The following is a 15,624-nucleotide window of genomic DNA, read 5'->3' as shown; positions in this document are numbered from 1 at the left end:
CATTACTATAGTGAATGTTTAAAATGTTTAAACCATCTATCAAAAATATTTTAGCAAATTGCTATGTTTGCATAGATCAGTTTATTTAGTGTTAATTTGTTTTGCTAAGGAAGGAAAGATGAAAAAAAGGAAAGAAGGAAGGAAATAAAGGAAGGAGAGAGAGAGAGAACAAACAAGAATAACAAGCATTTGGTGAAGATTTTGGATGCTGTTTGTTGTATTCAATGTGTATTTATTAACAGAAGTTTATTCACTATCAGGGTCTTTTCTTCATTGGCATAAATTATAGAGTTACTTTGAATGTGTTTAGGGTGTGATTGTGATAACAAAGTGTATGGAGTCTTTTGTCTGCTCTCCCCTCATAACTACCTCTTCAACAAAGGAGGTTGTACTCTCCAGAAAGACAATGCAAGCTCATCTCAGAATTTAAATCCATTTGTCCACATTGACTGCAAATTGAAAGGTCAAAGACTAGGATCCTGCTTCCCATTGAACTAAGGGGTTCCTGAAGTGATCCAAGACAGGAGGAATAGAGATTCCCCCTTTCCTTTTATCTAAGTGAATATAGCACTGAATATAAATGACAATAGGCTACCACTTATCCTCTGTGTCTGGAGTGACTTGCAGCCACTTGGATTGGACTTCCTTTTCTTTGTACCACATTAAATGGTGCATTGGTTAATTTGTGCTGTGCTGTGTGCTGTGCTCAGTCGTGTCTGATTCTTTGTGACCCCACTGAAGTGGGTTGCCATTTCCTACTCCAGGGGATCTTCCCGACCCAGGATTAAACCCACATCTCCTGTGTCTTTTTCACTGGCAGGCAGATTCTTTACCACTGTGCCACAATTTGTAATATTCAACAAACATCCATTTTTTTTTTCTATTCTTGAATTATAGTTGAGAGTTGTAAAGTGTTTAATTGAAATATAGTTGATTTGCAGCATTATGTTAGTTTCAGTTGTCTATTTTAATTTCAGTTGTACAACATAGTGATTCAAAACTTTTATAAAGTATTCTCCATTTAAAGTTATTATAAAATATTGTCTATATTCCCTGTGCTGTACAATATATTCTTGTGGCTTATTTACTTCATACATAGTAATTTATACTTGTTAATCCCTTACTCTATCTTGCCTCTCCCCACTTCCCTCTTCTCACTGGTAGCAATTAATTTGTTCTCTATATCCACGAATCTATTTCTATTTTTTAAATTCATTCATTTCCTTTTTTAGATTTCAAACATAAGTGAAAACACAGTGTTTGTCTTTATCTTATTTCACTGAGCATAATACCCTCCAAGTCCATCCATGTTGTTGCAAATGGCAAAATTTCCTTCTTTTTAAATAATGAATAGTATTCCATTTTATCTGTATCTGCCACATGTACTTTATCAGTTCATCTGTTGATGGACATTTGGGTTACTTCCATATGTTGGCTATTGTAAATAATACTGCTGTGAACATTTGGGTGCATCTATCTTTTTGAATAAGTGTTTTCCTTTTTTCCAGATATATACCCAGGAGTGGTATAGTATATATCACTATATAGTATATAGTATATATCCAGTGGTATATGCCTGGATTGTATAGTAGTTCTATTTTTAGTTTTTTGAGGAACTTCCGTACTGTTTTCCATAGCGGCTAGATAAATTTACATTTCTGTCTATAGTGTATGAGGGCTCCCTTTTCTCCACATCTTTGCCAGCATTGGTTATTTGTGGTCTTCTTAATGATAACCATTCTGACAGGTATGAGGTGATATCTTATTGTGATTTTGATTTACATTTCCCTGATAATTATCAATTTTGAGCATCTTTTCATGTGCCTGTTGGTCATCTGTATGTCTTCTTTTGAAAAATATCTATTCAGATATTCTGCCTATTTTTTAATCACATTGTTTATTTTTTTATATTGACTTGCATGTGGTGTTAATAAACTTTAGATATCAATCCCTATCAGTCATATTATTTGCAAATGTTTTCTCCCATTCAATAGGTTGTCTTTGCATTTTGTTGATGGTTTCCTTTTCTGTGCAAAAGCTTCTAAGTTTAATTAGATCTCATTTATGCTTGCTTTTATTTCTTTTGCCTTAGGAAACAGATTCAAAAATATATTTCTGTAATTCATGTCAAAGAATGTTCTGACTATGTTCTCTTCTGGAAGTTTTATGGTTTCATTTAGGTCTATAATCCATTTTGAGTTTATTTTTGTACATGGTGTGAGAAAATGCTCTAATTGCATTCTTCTACATGTAGCTGTCCAGTTTTCCCAACACCACTTACTAAAGAGAGTGTCTTTTCCTCCACTGTATATTCTTATCTCCTTTATTGTAGATTAAGTCACCATAAGTGTGTGGGTTTATTTCTGGGCTCTCTATTCTATTCCATTGATATATGTGTCCATTTTAGTGCCAGTACTATAGTGATTTGATTACTGTAGTTTTGCAATATAATCTGAGGTCAGGAAGCGTGATACCTACAGCTCTTTTCTTCTTTCTCAAGATTGCTGTTTTCATATAAATTTTAGAATTATTGGTTCTAGTTCTGTGAAAAAATGCCATTGGTGTTTTGATACGGATTGAACTGGTTCCAAATAGGAAAAGGAGTACATCAAGGCTGTATATTGTCACCCTGCTTATTTAACTTCTATGCAGAGTACATCATGAGAAACGCTGGGCTGGAAGAAGCACATGCTGGAATCAAGATTGCCAGGAGAAATATCAATAACTTCAGATATGCAGATGACACCACCCTTATGGCAGAAAGTGAAGAGGAACTCAAAAGCCTCTTGATGAAAGTGAAAGTGGAAAGTGAAAAAGTTGGCTTAAAGCTCAACATTCAGAAAACGAAGATCATGGCATCTGGTCCCATCACTTCATGGGAAATAGATGGGGAAACAGTGTCAGACTTTATTTTTGGGGGCTCCAAAATCACTGCAGATGGTGATTGCAGCCATGAAATTAAAAGACGCTTACTCCTTGGAAGGAAAGTTATGACCAACCTAGATAGCATATTCAAAAGCAGAGACATTACTTTGCTAACAAAGGTCCATCTGGTCAAGGCTATGTTTTTTCCAGTGGTCATGTTTGGATGTGAGAGTTGGACTGTGAAGAAGGCTGAGCGCCAAAGAATTGATGCTTTTGAACTGTGGTGTTGAAGAAGACTCTTGAGAGTCCCTTGGACTGCAAGATCAGTCCTGGGTGTTCTTTGGAAGGACTGATGCTAAAGCTGAAACTCCAATACTTTGGCCACCTCATGCGAAGAGTTGACTCATTGGAAAAGACTCTCATGCTGGGAGGGATTGGGGGCAGGCGGAGAAGGGGACGACAGAGGATGAGATGGTTGGATGGCATCACCGACTCAATGCACATGAGTTTGGGTGAACTCCAGGAGTTGGTGACGGACAGGGAGGCCTGGCATGCTGCGATTCATGGGGTCGCAGAGTCGGACACGACCGACTGACTGAACTGAACTGAACAGAATTGGTTATGTAGATTGCCTTGGGTAGTATGATCGTTTTCACAATATTAATTCTTTCAATCTACATTGAGGGTTCATTTTCTTTTGATAGATGGTACAATACTATCCTAATTCTAGCTAAGTTGCACTAACAAAGTACAGAATATGAAATTCTAAGCTTCTAACAGTTATTTTCCTACCATTCAGATGGTATGTTTCTTAAAATGCCAACATATCTCAAACATCTTATTTCAGTCTTCTTGAAGCACAAGAAGGAAGTATTTCTCTAGCAAAGCTGTTCTCCTACCATATTAAGTGAAATTTCTCCAATACTGTAATAGTTCTGGTAGCTTTTGAAGGTGGAGGGAGATAAACTGTTTAGACAGTGTGTGAAAGAGCTTAAATGTTTCCTTCCTATATTAAGGAGAGTAGCACACTGAGTTAGTTTCATCTTAAAATAAATTTATGTTCTGTGGTTGTTGGTAAAGAGATAAGGAAGTACACTGGACTGACCTGTTCCGTTATTAAAAGGTAAGTCCAGATTGTTGCCTGTGCTTATATATGTGGTCAAATGAGAGTTCATAGATAATGACATTACAACATTAGGCTTTCATCTGGTGCTGTTGATAGTAACAATAATATGGATTAGGCTTGTCTTACCAATTCTGAAGCACTCTATAATCTGAGAAAACATTGAAGTCAGACTGATAGAACTGAATTAGAGATGTGTGGGTATTAAAATACTCCATCCAACCCATTTTCACATGTACCATCTGTTGTTTCCAGATGTACTGCTTCCTAGAGGCGGTATTCATGGGCATGGTATTATAACAACAACAAATCGGCATTCCTAGTTCTAAGAACTAATTCCCAGAAATACAAGTTTTCATTGGCTGCACTTCAGGGAATTAGACTCCTCTGTGACTAGGGACATGCCATTACAACCATGGTAATGGAAATAGACCAATTCAGAGCTTATAAGGCATTAGGGAGCCTTCAAGTTGGGAGCAGTACAAAGTTTCTCTTATGTGTCTGTAACTCAAGGTAAGTTGAGCAACACTTATTAATGCTCCCCCCCTTGGTGATTAGATATGCCTAGCTCATTGTAGATAATGTGTCAGAAGTATCTCTTCTATGTTAACTTTGATAAGGAAGGTTATAAAACACTCCAAAGGTTCTAGAGTATATGCTTAAAGGCTCGTATATTGTCCAGCACCTTAATCTGGTGCTGTCTGTAAAGCAATGGGCTGTCACCTCCCTCAAGACCACTGCTTGCCTCATTAATACCACTGGAACAAATTATCACTTCACAGCCCAGAAATCTTCTATAGCAGTTGTGGTGATTGATGTAACAAGGCTAAAAAATAATGATGAAATGCATGTTCCAGAAGACAGATTCAAATGGCAGGAGCTTCAAAGGCAATTAAATGTGACACAGAAGGAGTCTTCCTGGAATAAAGTATTTTCAAATAAATGGTAAGATAAGTGTGATAATCTCCTAGACTCACATTACACATAAATTAGTTTTCAATGAATAATTATTTCTGAAGGTTTAGTGTGCAATAAAATAAAAGTTTAGAAACAGCCAGTTTGAACTATTTAAAAAATATATTTTGGGGTTTAAAATGGGAAAAAAGCAATGCTTTGGGACTGGCATATAGGCTCATAGTCTCATAAAGGGATTCATTTACTTGTAGCCATAGTATTTGAATGACACCTTTTGATATGCTTTAAAGATTCCTGTTGGTTGGAAAGTAATCATGACTACAGATGTCAGGTTTAACTGCCTTCCTCCAAAGTGAATCAAACGATCCTTATGATGTATTGATTCTATACCACTAAGTTACTAACTGTGCTGTGAGAGGAACCTGCCTACTCAAGAGAGTGTACCTGTGCATTAGACAGGCACATCAAGGTCGCCATGAAGGGGAAACTTAAGACATGTGGAAGTAATTGGAACAGCTGGGCAATGTTAAAGCACTCTGGCATCTAAAGTCTTGGAGAATGTAAACCTCAAACTGCCTTTTTGGCCCTGTAAGTGCCCTTGTTTTCTTGAAATTTGGGCATAGGACAAATAAGATGAACACTGGCTCAGATGTAGCAAGAAAGGTTATTTTTATAGGAATTCTCCACTAAAAAGTTAGTTAATCAAAGGACTGTACTTCCAAAGAGACATTTTAAATAACTTCTAAATAGTAATTTAAAAAAATCATGTTTTTGAGTTTGGGGTAAAATTATCTGGGGTTGTATTGGATACTTGTTTAAAATTATTTCTTCACTAGTCTATTATTAGCCAAACCTGATGAGGTCATTTTGTTGATTTCTTGGCGTAATCAAAGGAACACATTTATTTAAGGTAGATTATGTGTCTCTCTTACTCAGAATTATTGAGATATAAGTCAATGCAACTCAAAAATCATTCATTGCACTTCAATAATCAGTTTGACATTTTTTTTTTTACAATATCTTGACCACCCTTTTTAATAACACGATTGAATTATTCAGAAATGTTTTATAATTGTACAGGTCATCATTAACAGTGTTATTTACCCTGAGTGGGAGTTTGAAGTGTCCTTTTGAAAGAAAAATTAAAGATTATTTTTACCTAGTTCTTTAAAATAAGTAATATTTTATGTCAAGACACTGGTTAATATGTAGAACACAGACAGAAATATTCACCAACTGTCAAAAGAGGCTGAGGAATTATTTCCACTTTCAGATGTCTACAATTCACTAGGTTAGACTAAGAGACATAAACATGAATCAAGTGACTTTTTATTACTTAAATGAACTTTAAAAAATTGCATTAGCCTCTTAAAAACTTTTGAGTTTGGACTTAGGAAATTCTGCCTTTTACTTTCCTGGCCTGTTAATTGGTTGGAAATACTGAAAATACATAGTTATGTATCATGGATGACAGAAAACACATATGACTAAAATGACAGCTGCTTGAAATAGAAAAACCAATAAAATGACTGTACTTTTATGACACATTTATAGGCTGGTAATAAAGCTCCTTCCTAATCTCATTCTGTCATCACAGCACCCAAGTGATTTGTGTAATAATTGTTTTATCTATCTTTTTAAACCATGGAAAAGCCAGAAGATGGACCTAATGACCCAGCGTTCCTTTTTTTATTGTTACCATCCTTCAACTGCATGCACATTCATAGTCGTTTTGAAGAAAACCCAGGATTTTTTAGTCCAATCCCAAAAGCATGTCACTAATTCTTGTGACAATTGACAAAGAATAGCTAACATGTATTTTTTTCACTAACTGCTTTTAAACAATGTTGAAAACTGGTTGCTTATATAGCGTAGTTAAATTAAAACACAGAAACAAGCCATCTTAACTGAATACTTGGAACCACCCCACTCCCAATTAGTCATGTAATATTTTCAGAAAGGAAGTATACTTACATTCACTGAGTGCCTGCTCTGGGCCAAACACTGTCGTGTATGTAAACTTATTTAACAGCAATTTCACAACAACATTGTGTGGTAGTTATTTTTATCCCTATTTTTATGGAGGAAGAAACTCAACCTCAGAGATGTTAAAGAGCTTCTCCAGTGACATAACAGCTACTCCATGGCAGAGCCAATATTCAAATGTACATCTGCCTTGTTCTAACTATTACATTGCATAGCTTTTTGTGGAAAATATGTTTGATAATAATGGTTATATTGTAATACATTGGAGTAGATCTGTATAACACTATTCATCAAGATAAAGTATGTGTTTAGTTTGTTAAATTGCTTGATTTAACATGCTGGAATAAATTAAATGCATGAGCAATATCAGAATGTACAGAATTGTGTTGATTATATTAATGCTATTTTATAAATTATAGTAATGATTTTCATATAGGAACAATCTATACAAGTATTTAATGGAAAAAATAAAGTTATTTGCACCCACGCATTCATAAAATTATGGGTTTTAAAGCTACAATTTCTGTTTTCCATAACCTCATATATAAAATAATTCACCTACCAAAATTGAAAAATGATATTGCTTCACATTTGAACTATCTGTTTCTAGGTGTAGGGACTGGAAAGATATTCAGGTGCAAATTATGCTTTAAAAAGAGAACTTAAATATATTTAATTGTATAATATACTTTTAGCTTTAGGTTGTAATACAATCAATTACTTCACTGTGATTTAATATTGACATATTTCTGCTGAAAAAAAGGCCGATGACTATGGAAAGCAATTGTATCATTCTACATGTGTAGAAATATTGCAATATAATTAAATTCCTGTTATGTTCCTACTAATCGTTTATGAATGTTTAAGGCTTTTTATTTTTTTCACTTTCAATTTAAATGATACTTTTTTTTGCAGTATTACAGAAAGAATAGGCAAAACCTAGAAATGTATTTATAAGATACAGTGACTCTATGAGAAAGTACATCAAATGAAGTTCCTATTTTTTTATGAGATGAATCAGTGCTATGTACCTATGATAACCCTTTAATTCCATATAACCTTGTAGTTCAGGGCTTCCCAGGTGGTGCTGTGCACTGTGTTTAGTCACTCGGCTGTGTCCAACTCTTTCTGACCCTATGGACTGTAGCCCACCAGTCTACTCTGTCCATGGGGATTCTCCAGGCAAGAACACTGGAGTGGGTTGCCATGCCCTCCTCCAGGGGATCTTCCCAACCCATGGGTCGAACCAAGTCTTCCACATTGCAGGCAGATTGTTTACCGTCTGAGCCACCAAGGAAGCCCACCCCCACCCCCTCAGGTGGCATTAGTGGTAAAGAACCTGCTTGCCAGTGCAGGAGACATAAGAGATAGGGTTCTATCCCTGGGTCAGGAAAATCCCCTGGAGGAGGGCATGGCAATCCATTCGAGCATTCTTGCCTGGAGAATCCCATGGACAGAGGAGCCTAGCAGTCCATAGTGTCACAAAGAGTCAGGCACAACTGAAGTGACTTAGCATGCATGCATGACCTTGTAATTCTGTAACCTCTCTGAGTCCATAGTTTTCCTTTATTAACTGTGAAATGGGATAGTAACTACTACTCTGGGCTCCTATGATAATCGCATGATATAATATACATAAAGAGTAATGAACAGTGTTGAGCAATGAGTAGTTATCAGTTTGTTATAAAATCAATTAATATTTTGCATATGATTCAATATTTTGAAATATGATTTATGAATGTTTTAAAATCTGATGCAGAATTTGATTTTTAAAATGAATGAAATCTCAATTACATTACAGCTGCTTATCAGATCCTTTTGCTAGCTTCCCCAACATTGATCAAAATGACACAGACCGAGGGGAGGAGCCAAGATGGCGGAGGAGTAGGACGGGGAGAACACTTTCTCCCCCACAAATTCATCAAAAGAGCATTTAAACGTTGAGTAAATTCCACAAAACAACTTCTGAATGCCGGCAGAGGACATCAGGCACCCAGAAAAGCAACCCAACTCTTCGAAAGGAGTGTTATTTGTTTGCAGCATCCCTCCCTCCCTCCCCACAGCGCGACTGAACAAGTAAGCCTAAAAAAAAAAAAAAAAAGTGTCCTCCACCGTGCCCTTTGAGTCAGGGCGGAAACCAGATACTGAAGAGACTAGCAAACAGAAGAAGATATAACAGAGGGAAACGCCTTGGAAGCTACAGGCAATAGATCAAAACCCTGTGGTTACTACGGACTACATAGGAAGGGGCCTATAGATCTTGAGAAATATAAATCTGACCAAGGAACTAGCCAAAAATGAACTGAACCCACAATACCCCCAAAAAAAAAAAACAAAAACAAAAAAGCCCTAGATATATTTTTATTATTTTTACGATCATTCTTTCTTTTTGTTTTTAATTAAAAAAAAAAAATTTTTAAGTCCTCTATTGTTCCTTTAATTTTCACTTTTATAACCTATTACTTTGCAAAAAAAAAAAAAAAAGACCCTATTTTTTTCTTCTTCAGCAAACTTCATATATATATATTGTATAATTTTTTGACCTTGTTTTTTTTTGTTTTTGTTTTTGTTTTTTTCTTCTTTTCTTTAACATTGTATTTTTGAAATTCCAAACTCTACTCTAGATTTTTAATTTTCACTTTTTGGTATATGTTATCAATTTTGTACCTATAGTTTTTTTTTATGTAATTTCTGTGACTTTTTTTTTTTTCTTCTTCTCTGTTTCTTTCTCTTCTTCTATTATATAACATTGTATATCTGAAATTCCAAACTTTACTCTAGATTTTTAATTTATGCTTTTTGGTATTTGATATCAATTTTGTACCTGTATTTTCTTTATAATTTTTGTGACATTGTTCGTATTTGTTTGTTTGTTTTCTCTCTTTATTTTTCTTCTTCTTCTTCTTTTTTTTTTTTTTTAACATTGTATTTTTGAAATTCCAAACTCTACTCCAGATTTTTAATTTTTGCTTTCTGGTATTAGTTATCAATTTTGTACCTGTACTTTCTTTATAATTTTCGCGACCTTGTTTGTTTTTGTTTGTTCGTTTTTTCTCTCTTTCTTTTCCTTCTTCTTTTCTTTAACATCGTATTTTTGAAATTCCAAACTCTACTCTAGATTTTTAATTTTCGCTTTCTGGTATTAGTTATCAATTTTGTACCTGTACTTTCTTTATAATTTTCGTGACCTTGTTTGTTTTTGTTTGTTCGTTCTTTCTCTCTTTCTTTTCCTTCTTCTTTTCTTTAACATCGTATTTTTGAAATCCCAAACTCTACTCTAGATTTTTAATTTTTGCTTTTATGTATTTGTTACCAATTTTGTACCTTTAAGGACCCAATCTTCAGGACCCATTTTTCACTAGGGAGTGAGATTACTGGCTTGACTGCTCTCTCTCCCTTTGGACCCTCCTTTTTCTCCACCAGGTCGCCTGTGTCTCCTCCCTAACCCCTCTCTACTCTACCCAACTCTGTGAATTTCTGTGTGTTCCAGACGGTGGAGAACACTTAGGGAACTGATTACTGGCTGGATCTGTCTCCCTCCTTTTCATTCCCCCTTTTATCCTTCTGGCCACCTCTGTTACCTTCCTCCTTCTTCTCTTCTCTGTATAACCCCGTGAACATCTCTGAGTGGTCCAGTTGTGGAGTGCACATAAGGAAGTGACTACTGGCTAGCCCACTCTCTCCACTATTGATTCACCTCATCTCATTTGGGTCACCTCTAACTCCCTCCTCCCCCTTCTTTTCTCCATGTAACCCTGTGAACCTCTCTGAGTGACCCTCACTGTAGAGAAACTTATCATCTTTAATGTAGATGTTTTATCAATGGTGCTGTATTGAAGGAGAAGTTTTGAAACTACTGTAAAAATAAGACCGATAATCGGAAGCAGGAGACTTAAGTCCAAACCCTGACTCCAGGGAACTCCTGACTCCAAGGAACATTCATTGACAGGAGCTCATCAAATGCCTCCATACCGACACTGAAACCAAGCACCACACAAGGGCCAATAAGTTCCAGAGCAAGACATACCAAGCATATTCTCCAGCAACAAAGGAACACAGCCCTGAGCTTCAAGATACAGGCTGCCCAAAGTCACCCCAAAACTATAGACATCTCATAACTCATTACTGGACATTTCATTGCACTCCAGAGAGAAGAAATACAGCTCCACCCACCAGAACACCGACACAAGCTTCCCTAACCAGGAAACCTTGACAAGCCACCTATACAAACCCACACACAGTGAGGAAACGCCATAATAAAGAGAACTCCACAAACTGCCAGAATACAGAAAGGACACCCCAAACTCAGCAATTTAAACAAGATGAAGAGACAGAGGAATACTCAGCAGATAAAGGAACAGGATAAATGCCCACCAAACCAAACAAAAGAGGAAGAGATAGGGAATCTACCTGATAAAGAATTCCGAATAATGATAGTGAAATTGATCCAAAATCTTGAAACTAAAATGGAATCACAGATAAATAGCCTGGAGACAAGGATTGAGAAGATGCAGGAAAGGTTTAACAAGGACCTAGAAGAAATAAAAAAGAGTCAATATATAATGAATAATGCAATAAGTGAAATTAAAAACACTCTGGAGGCAACAAATAGTAGAATAACAGAGGCAGAAGACAGGATTAGTGAATTAGAAGATAGAATGGTAGAAATAAATGAATCAGAGAGGATAAAAGAAAAACGAATGAAAAGAAATGAGGACAATCTCAGAGACCTCCAGGACAATATTAAACGCTACAACATTCGAATCATAGGGGTTCCAGAAGAAGAAGACAAAAAGAAAGACCATGAGAAAATACTTGAGGAGATAATAGTGGAAAACTTCCCTAAAATGGGGAAGGAAATAATCAACCAAATCCAAGAAACCCAGAGAGTCCCAAACAGGATAAACCCAAAGAGAAACACCCCAAGACACATATTAATCAAATTAACAAAGATCAAACACAAAGAACAAATATTAAAAGCAGCAAGGGAAAAACAACAAATAACACACAAGGGAATTCCCATAAGGATAACAGCTGATCTTTCAATAGAAACTCTTCAAGCCAGGAGGGAATGGCAAGACATACTTAAAATGATGAACGAAAATAACCTACAGCCCAGATTATTGTACCCAGCAAGGATCTCATTCAAGTATGAAGGAGAAATCAAAAGCTTTTCAGACAAGCAAAAGCTGAGAGAATTCTGCACCACCAAACCAGCTCTCCAACAAATACTAAAGGATATTCTCTAGACAGGAAACACAAAAACGGTGTATAAACTCGAACCCAAAACAATAAAGTAAATGGCAACGGGAACATACTTATCAGTAATTACCTTAAATGTAAATGGGTTGAATGCCCCAACCAAAAGACAAAATGACACAGACCTCTCATGAACATGCCTCCTTTACCATGTCTTACCCAGATTTTCCCTCTTGTGTTTCACTAGTTTCCGTCTCAAAGCAGAATGTTTTGGTATGACTGCCTGACATGACTATTTTGATGGAAGCATATTGACATAACCATATCCAAATAATCCTTTCAAATATAAAATCACTGTTTTTTCCTTCCATGGGTTGTATATCATATCAGATTTTTTTAACTATAGCTCTTTATTTTCATATGGACAGTTCAAAGGAAATATCAATAGCTTTTGTTTAATGAAAAAAAAAAAAAGAAATAAAAAAAGCACCACCCCTACACAAACACCTTCCTTGAGAACTTGCTGCTAAGTCGCTTCAGTCGTGTCCAACTCTGTGTGACCCCATAGACGGCAGCCCACCAGGCTCCCTCGTCCCTGGGATTCTCCAGGCAAGAACACTGGAGTGGGTTGCCATTTCCTTCTCCAGTGCACGAAAGTGAAAAGTGAAAGTGAAGTTGCCCAGTCGTGTCCGATCTGTTATTAGAAGGCTGGGTAAAGGATTCTGTAGTTTAGAAGGGAAATACAGTGCAGATTTCTCTAGAGAGCAGTTATTAAAGAAGTTTGGGGGTAAGAAGTTTAAAGCTAGCTTGGTGAGCTTATTTCCCAGGCTCAATGTGATTTGGGAGAGGTGTCATAGGGCTAGGTATAGGGTATTGGGACAGTGGTCACTGCCCAGAGCCTTGGAATGGATTTTGCTGTCACACAATGCAGGCAACAGAGACTGAGATAACTAAAAATAATCAAGGCACCAACCAATGTTTTAGGATTGTGCGTTCATCATACAGGTCCAAAAGGTGTAAGCGTAGGCTGTGTTGGGGTAGAGGTGCTGGGACCTGTCACTGAGTGGCACAGCCTGCAGCAGTTTCCCGAAGCCCTGCTGCTCTTGTGGAGTGAAGCCAGCATTCTTTTTATTTCCCTTTGGGTTGCGAAGGGCAATTTCTTCATGAGCCACGTTGAGGTCCCCACATAGCACAAGGGGCTTGCAGGATGCCAAACCCTTCAGGAATTTGCAAAAGGCTTTATCCCAGTGCTGGCAGTACTTCAGGTGTACCAGACCTCCTCCTGCATTAGGCACATAGGCTGTCACCAGCACAAATGCATCATCTTCAGCCACAATCACTCGGCCTTCCTGATCATGTTCTTCCTCACCAATGCCATAGGAGACTTTGAGTGGGCACTGATGGGAGAGGAGGCCCACACCACTGTACCCCTCCTTGTCTGAAGGAGCTGACCAGTACTGATGGGATAATCCAGACAGCTCTTGAAGTTCAACTGGTAGTTTGTTCTCTGAACATTTGGTCTCTTGGAGGCACAGGATATCTGGGGCTTCTTCTTTACCCAATCTAAACATTTCTTCTTAATCCAGGTTTGAAGCCCATCCACATTCCACGAGCAGAGCCTGAGTGTGGCTGATTTGCCACTGGGTGAAGTTTTCTGATCTGGGAGTCTTCATACAGAACTGCGTCCTCTCCTGCTGCCTCTTTTTCACTCCTGTCTTACTCTTCTTGGCCTCTGGCTTGGTCTTGGGCTCTTCCCCGTCTTCGACCACCACTCCCTTTGTCCTGTTTCAGGCATCACTGTAATGAACGCCCTTCTGCTCCAGTTCCACATCGCCCACCAAAGCAGTATTTTGATCACATTGCTTGCTTCAGTCCCTGTCTGGCTCCTCCTTAACCCAGCACAAAGAATCTGAATCAGGTATTCTTGAACCTAGTTGTCTACCACCCAGACTGCATGGTTCTTTCTCTCCCAGTTTTACTCATATTTAAACTGTTGGATTTTTTTTCATTGAAATGTATTGCTTTTATAGTCATAAAAAAGAGAACTATTTTTAAAATGCATACAATTGAGTTAGCCTCTGAGGGGACGGGTGATTTTTGTCTTCTAAAATCATCATTATAAGAGTGCATAATGTATGTATATCACTGTGGAAACTGTTAGAAGAATTATTCTCATCCATAATCCCCAGTGTCTTATGGGGTTAGCAAAATCAAGAAACTTACCAAAAACAAATAGCCATTTAAAAACCATTTTCTACTGGAAAACAGGACAAATTCTATGATAACAAGGCTAAGTCTGTATATCACTAGAGATTAAGTATGACCATTATAACTGTAAGAGATCATATAATTTGAAATGGTGGCCAGCAAACAAAATGAATTATGACTGATACTCCTTTGTGAGAAAAGCATGTGTGATAAGCATGTGGCTCCTAGTTTTATGTCATGTGGATGCCAGATGGTGCCTAAGGCCAACCTCATCTTTTACTCTATTTCCGAGCTTCTTGTCATCTCATACACTCTGGGATATAGATCAGGGATGGGGTGAGGCTCAAAGATAGGCTGAGGATGACTGCTTTACATAAGCCGAATATTTAATAATTTTGTTGCTTAGACCTTGTCGCATTATTAAAATATAATGTACCCTCTTCCTTTCTTTTTAGTATACTTGTCTCCTCTCTCTACCAAAATATCGAGTGTTAGATGGTTGTGCTACAGATTGGGATTTTGTGTCTGTATGTGTATATGTTGGTGAGTAGGGATGGAGTAGAGAATGATGTATGCAGTTGGTATAAGATGCTGAGACTCATTTTCCATGATTTTTTAGGAAAAATTTGGATTCCCTGTGTCTGTGAAATAATAGAGAATATTAAAATGTGCTTTCAAACTAAAAATTAATCTCTATTCAAAGAGAATTTCTTGGAAAATGCAGTGGAAAGGCCAGAACATTGGGAAGAGATACAGAGATTTGGAGAGATATTCGTGTTAAAAAAAAAGGGGGGGGGCCTTTTTTTGCAAGCAGCCTGCCTGACTTTAGTTATATAGTAATAGACAAAGATTTGAGTGAGTAGAATGACAATAGGAAATATTAATATGTATACATATATATAACTGAATCACTCTGCTGTACACCTGAAACTAACACAACATTGTAAATCAATACTTAAATACTTTAATAAAAAGAAAAGAAAATACCAATATGAAACAGGCTCTACTTTATAAGGCCACGTTGGTCTGGCATATCCCATACAACAGGCAGACGTTCAGATAGTGTCAATGATTAAGCATTTGATGAGGATCTATGAGCAGTGTGTTTTTATAACATAATGGATGCAGGCATTTTGATTCCTGTCTTTGATGGCTTTCAATCTAGAGGGGACCATATGACATACAACTCATTGTAAAGAAGAAAAAATGTTTTAATATTGCTTAGACTGATATTTAAATAGTGTTAGTTCATAGAACTCATATAATCTGGATCAATCCAAAAAAGTTCTCTGAACTAAATGAACCTTAAGATAAAATTTCTAGGAAAG

General features: G+C 36.9%; 1 protein-coding gene and 1 pseudogene across 1 annotated transcript in view; one reads left to right on the top strand and one right to left on the bottom strand.

Annotated features, from left to right (window-relative positions):
- The window catches only part of TENM1 (teneurin transmembrane protein 1), a 911,501-nt gene that overhangs the window by 82,372 nt on the left and 813,505 nt on the right, over positions 1–15,624 (top strand). The gene's annotated exons all lie outside the window — the stretch shown is intronic.
- Positions 12,607–13,980, bottom strand: LOC133243096 (DNA-(apurinic or apyrimidinic site) endonuclease-like; annotated as a pseudogene).

Source organism: Bos javanicus, chromosome X (assembly GCF_032452875.1).
Source record: "Bos javanicus breed banteng chromosome X, ARS-OSU_banteng_1.0, whole genome shotgun sequence".
Taxonomy (NCBI): Eukaryota; Metazoa; Chordata; class Mammalia; order Artiodactyla; family Bovidae; genus Bos; species Bos javanicus.
The sequence above is the reverse complement of the archived record's forward strand: the minus strand, read 5'-3'. Positions and strand labels throughout refer to the sequence as shown.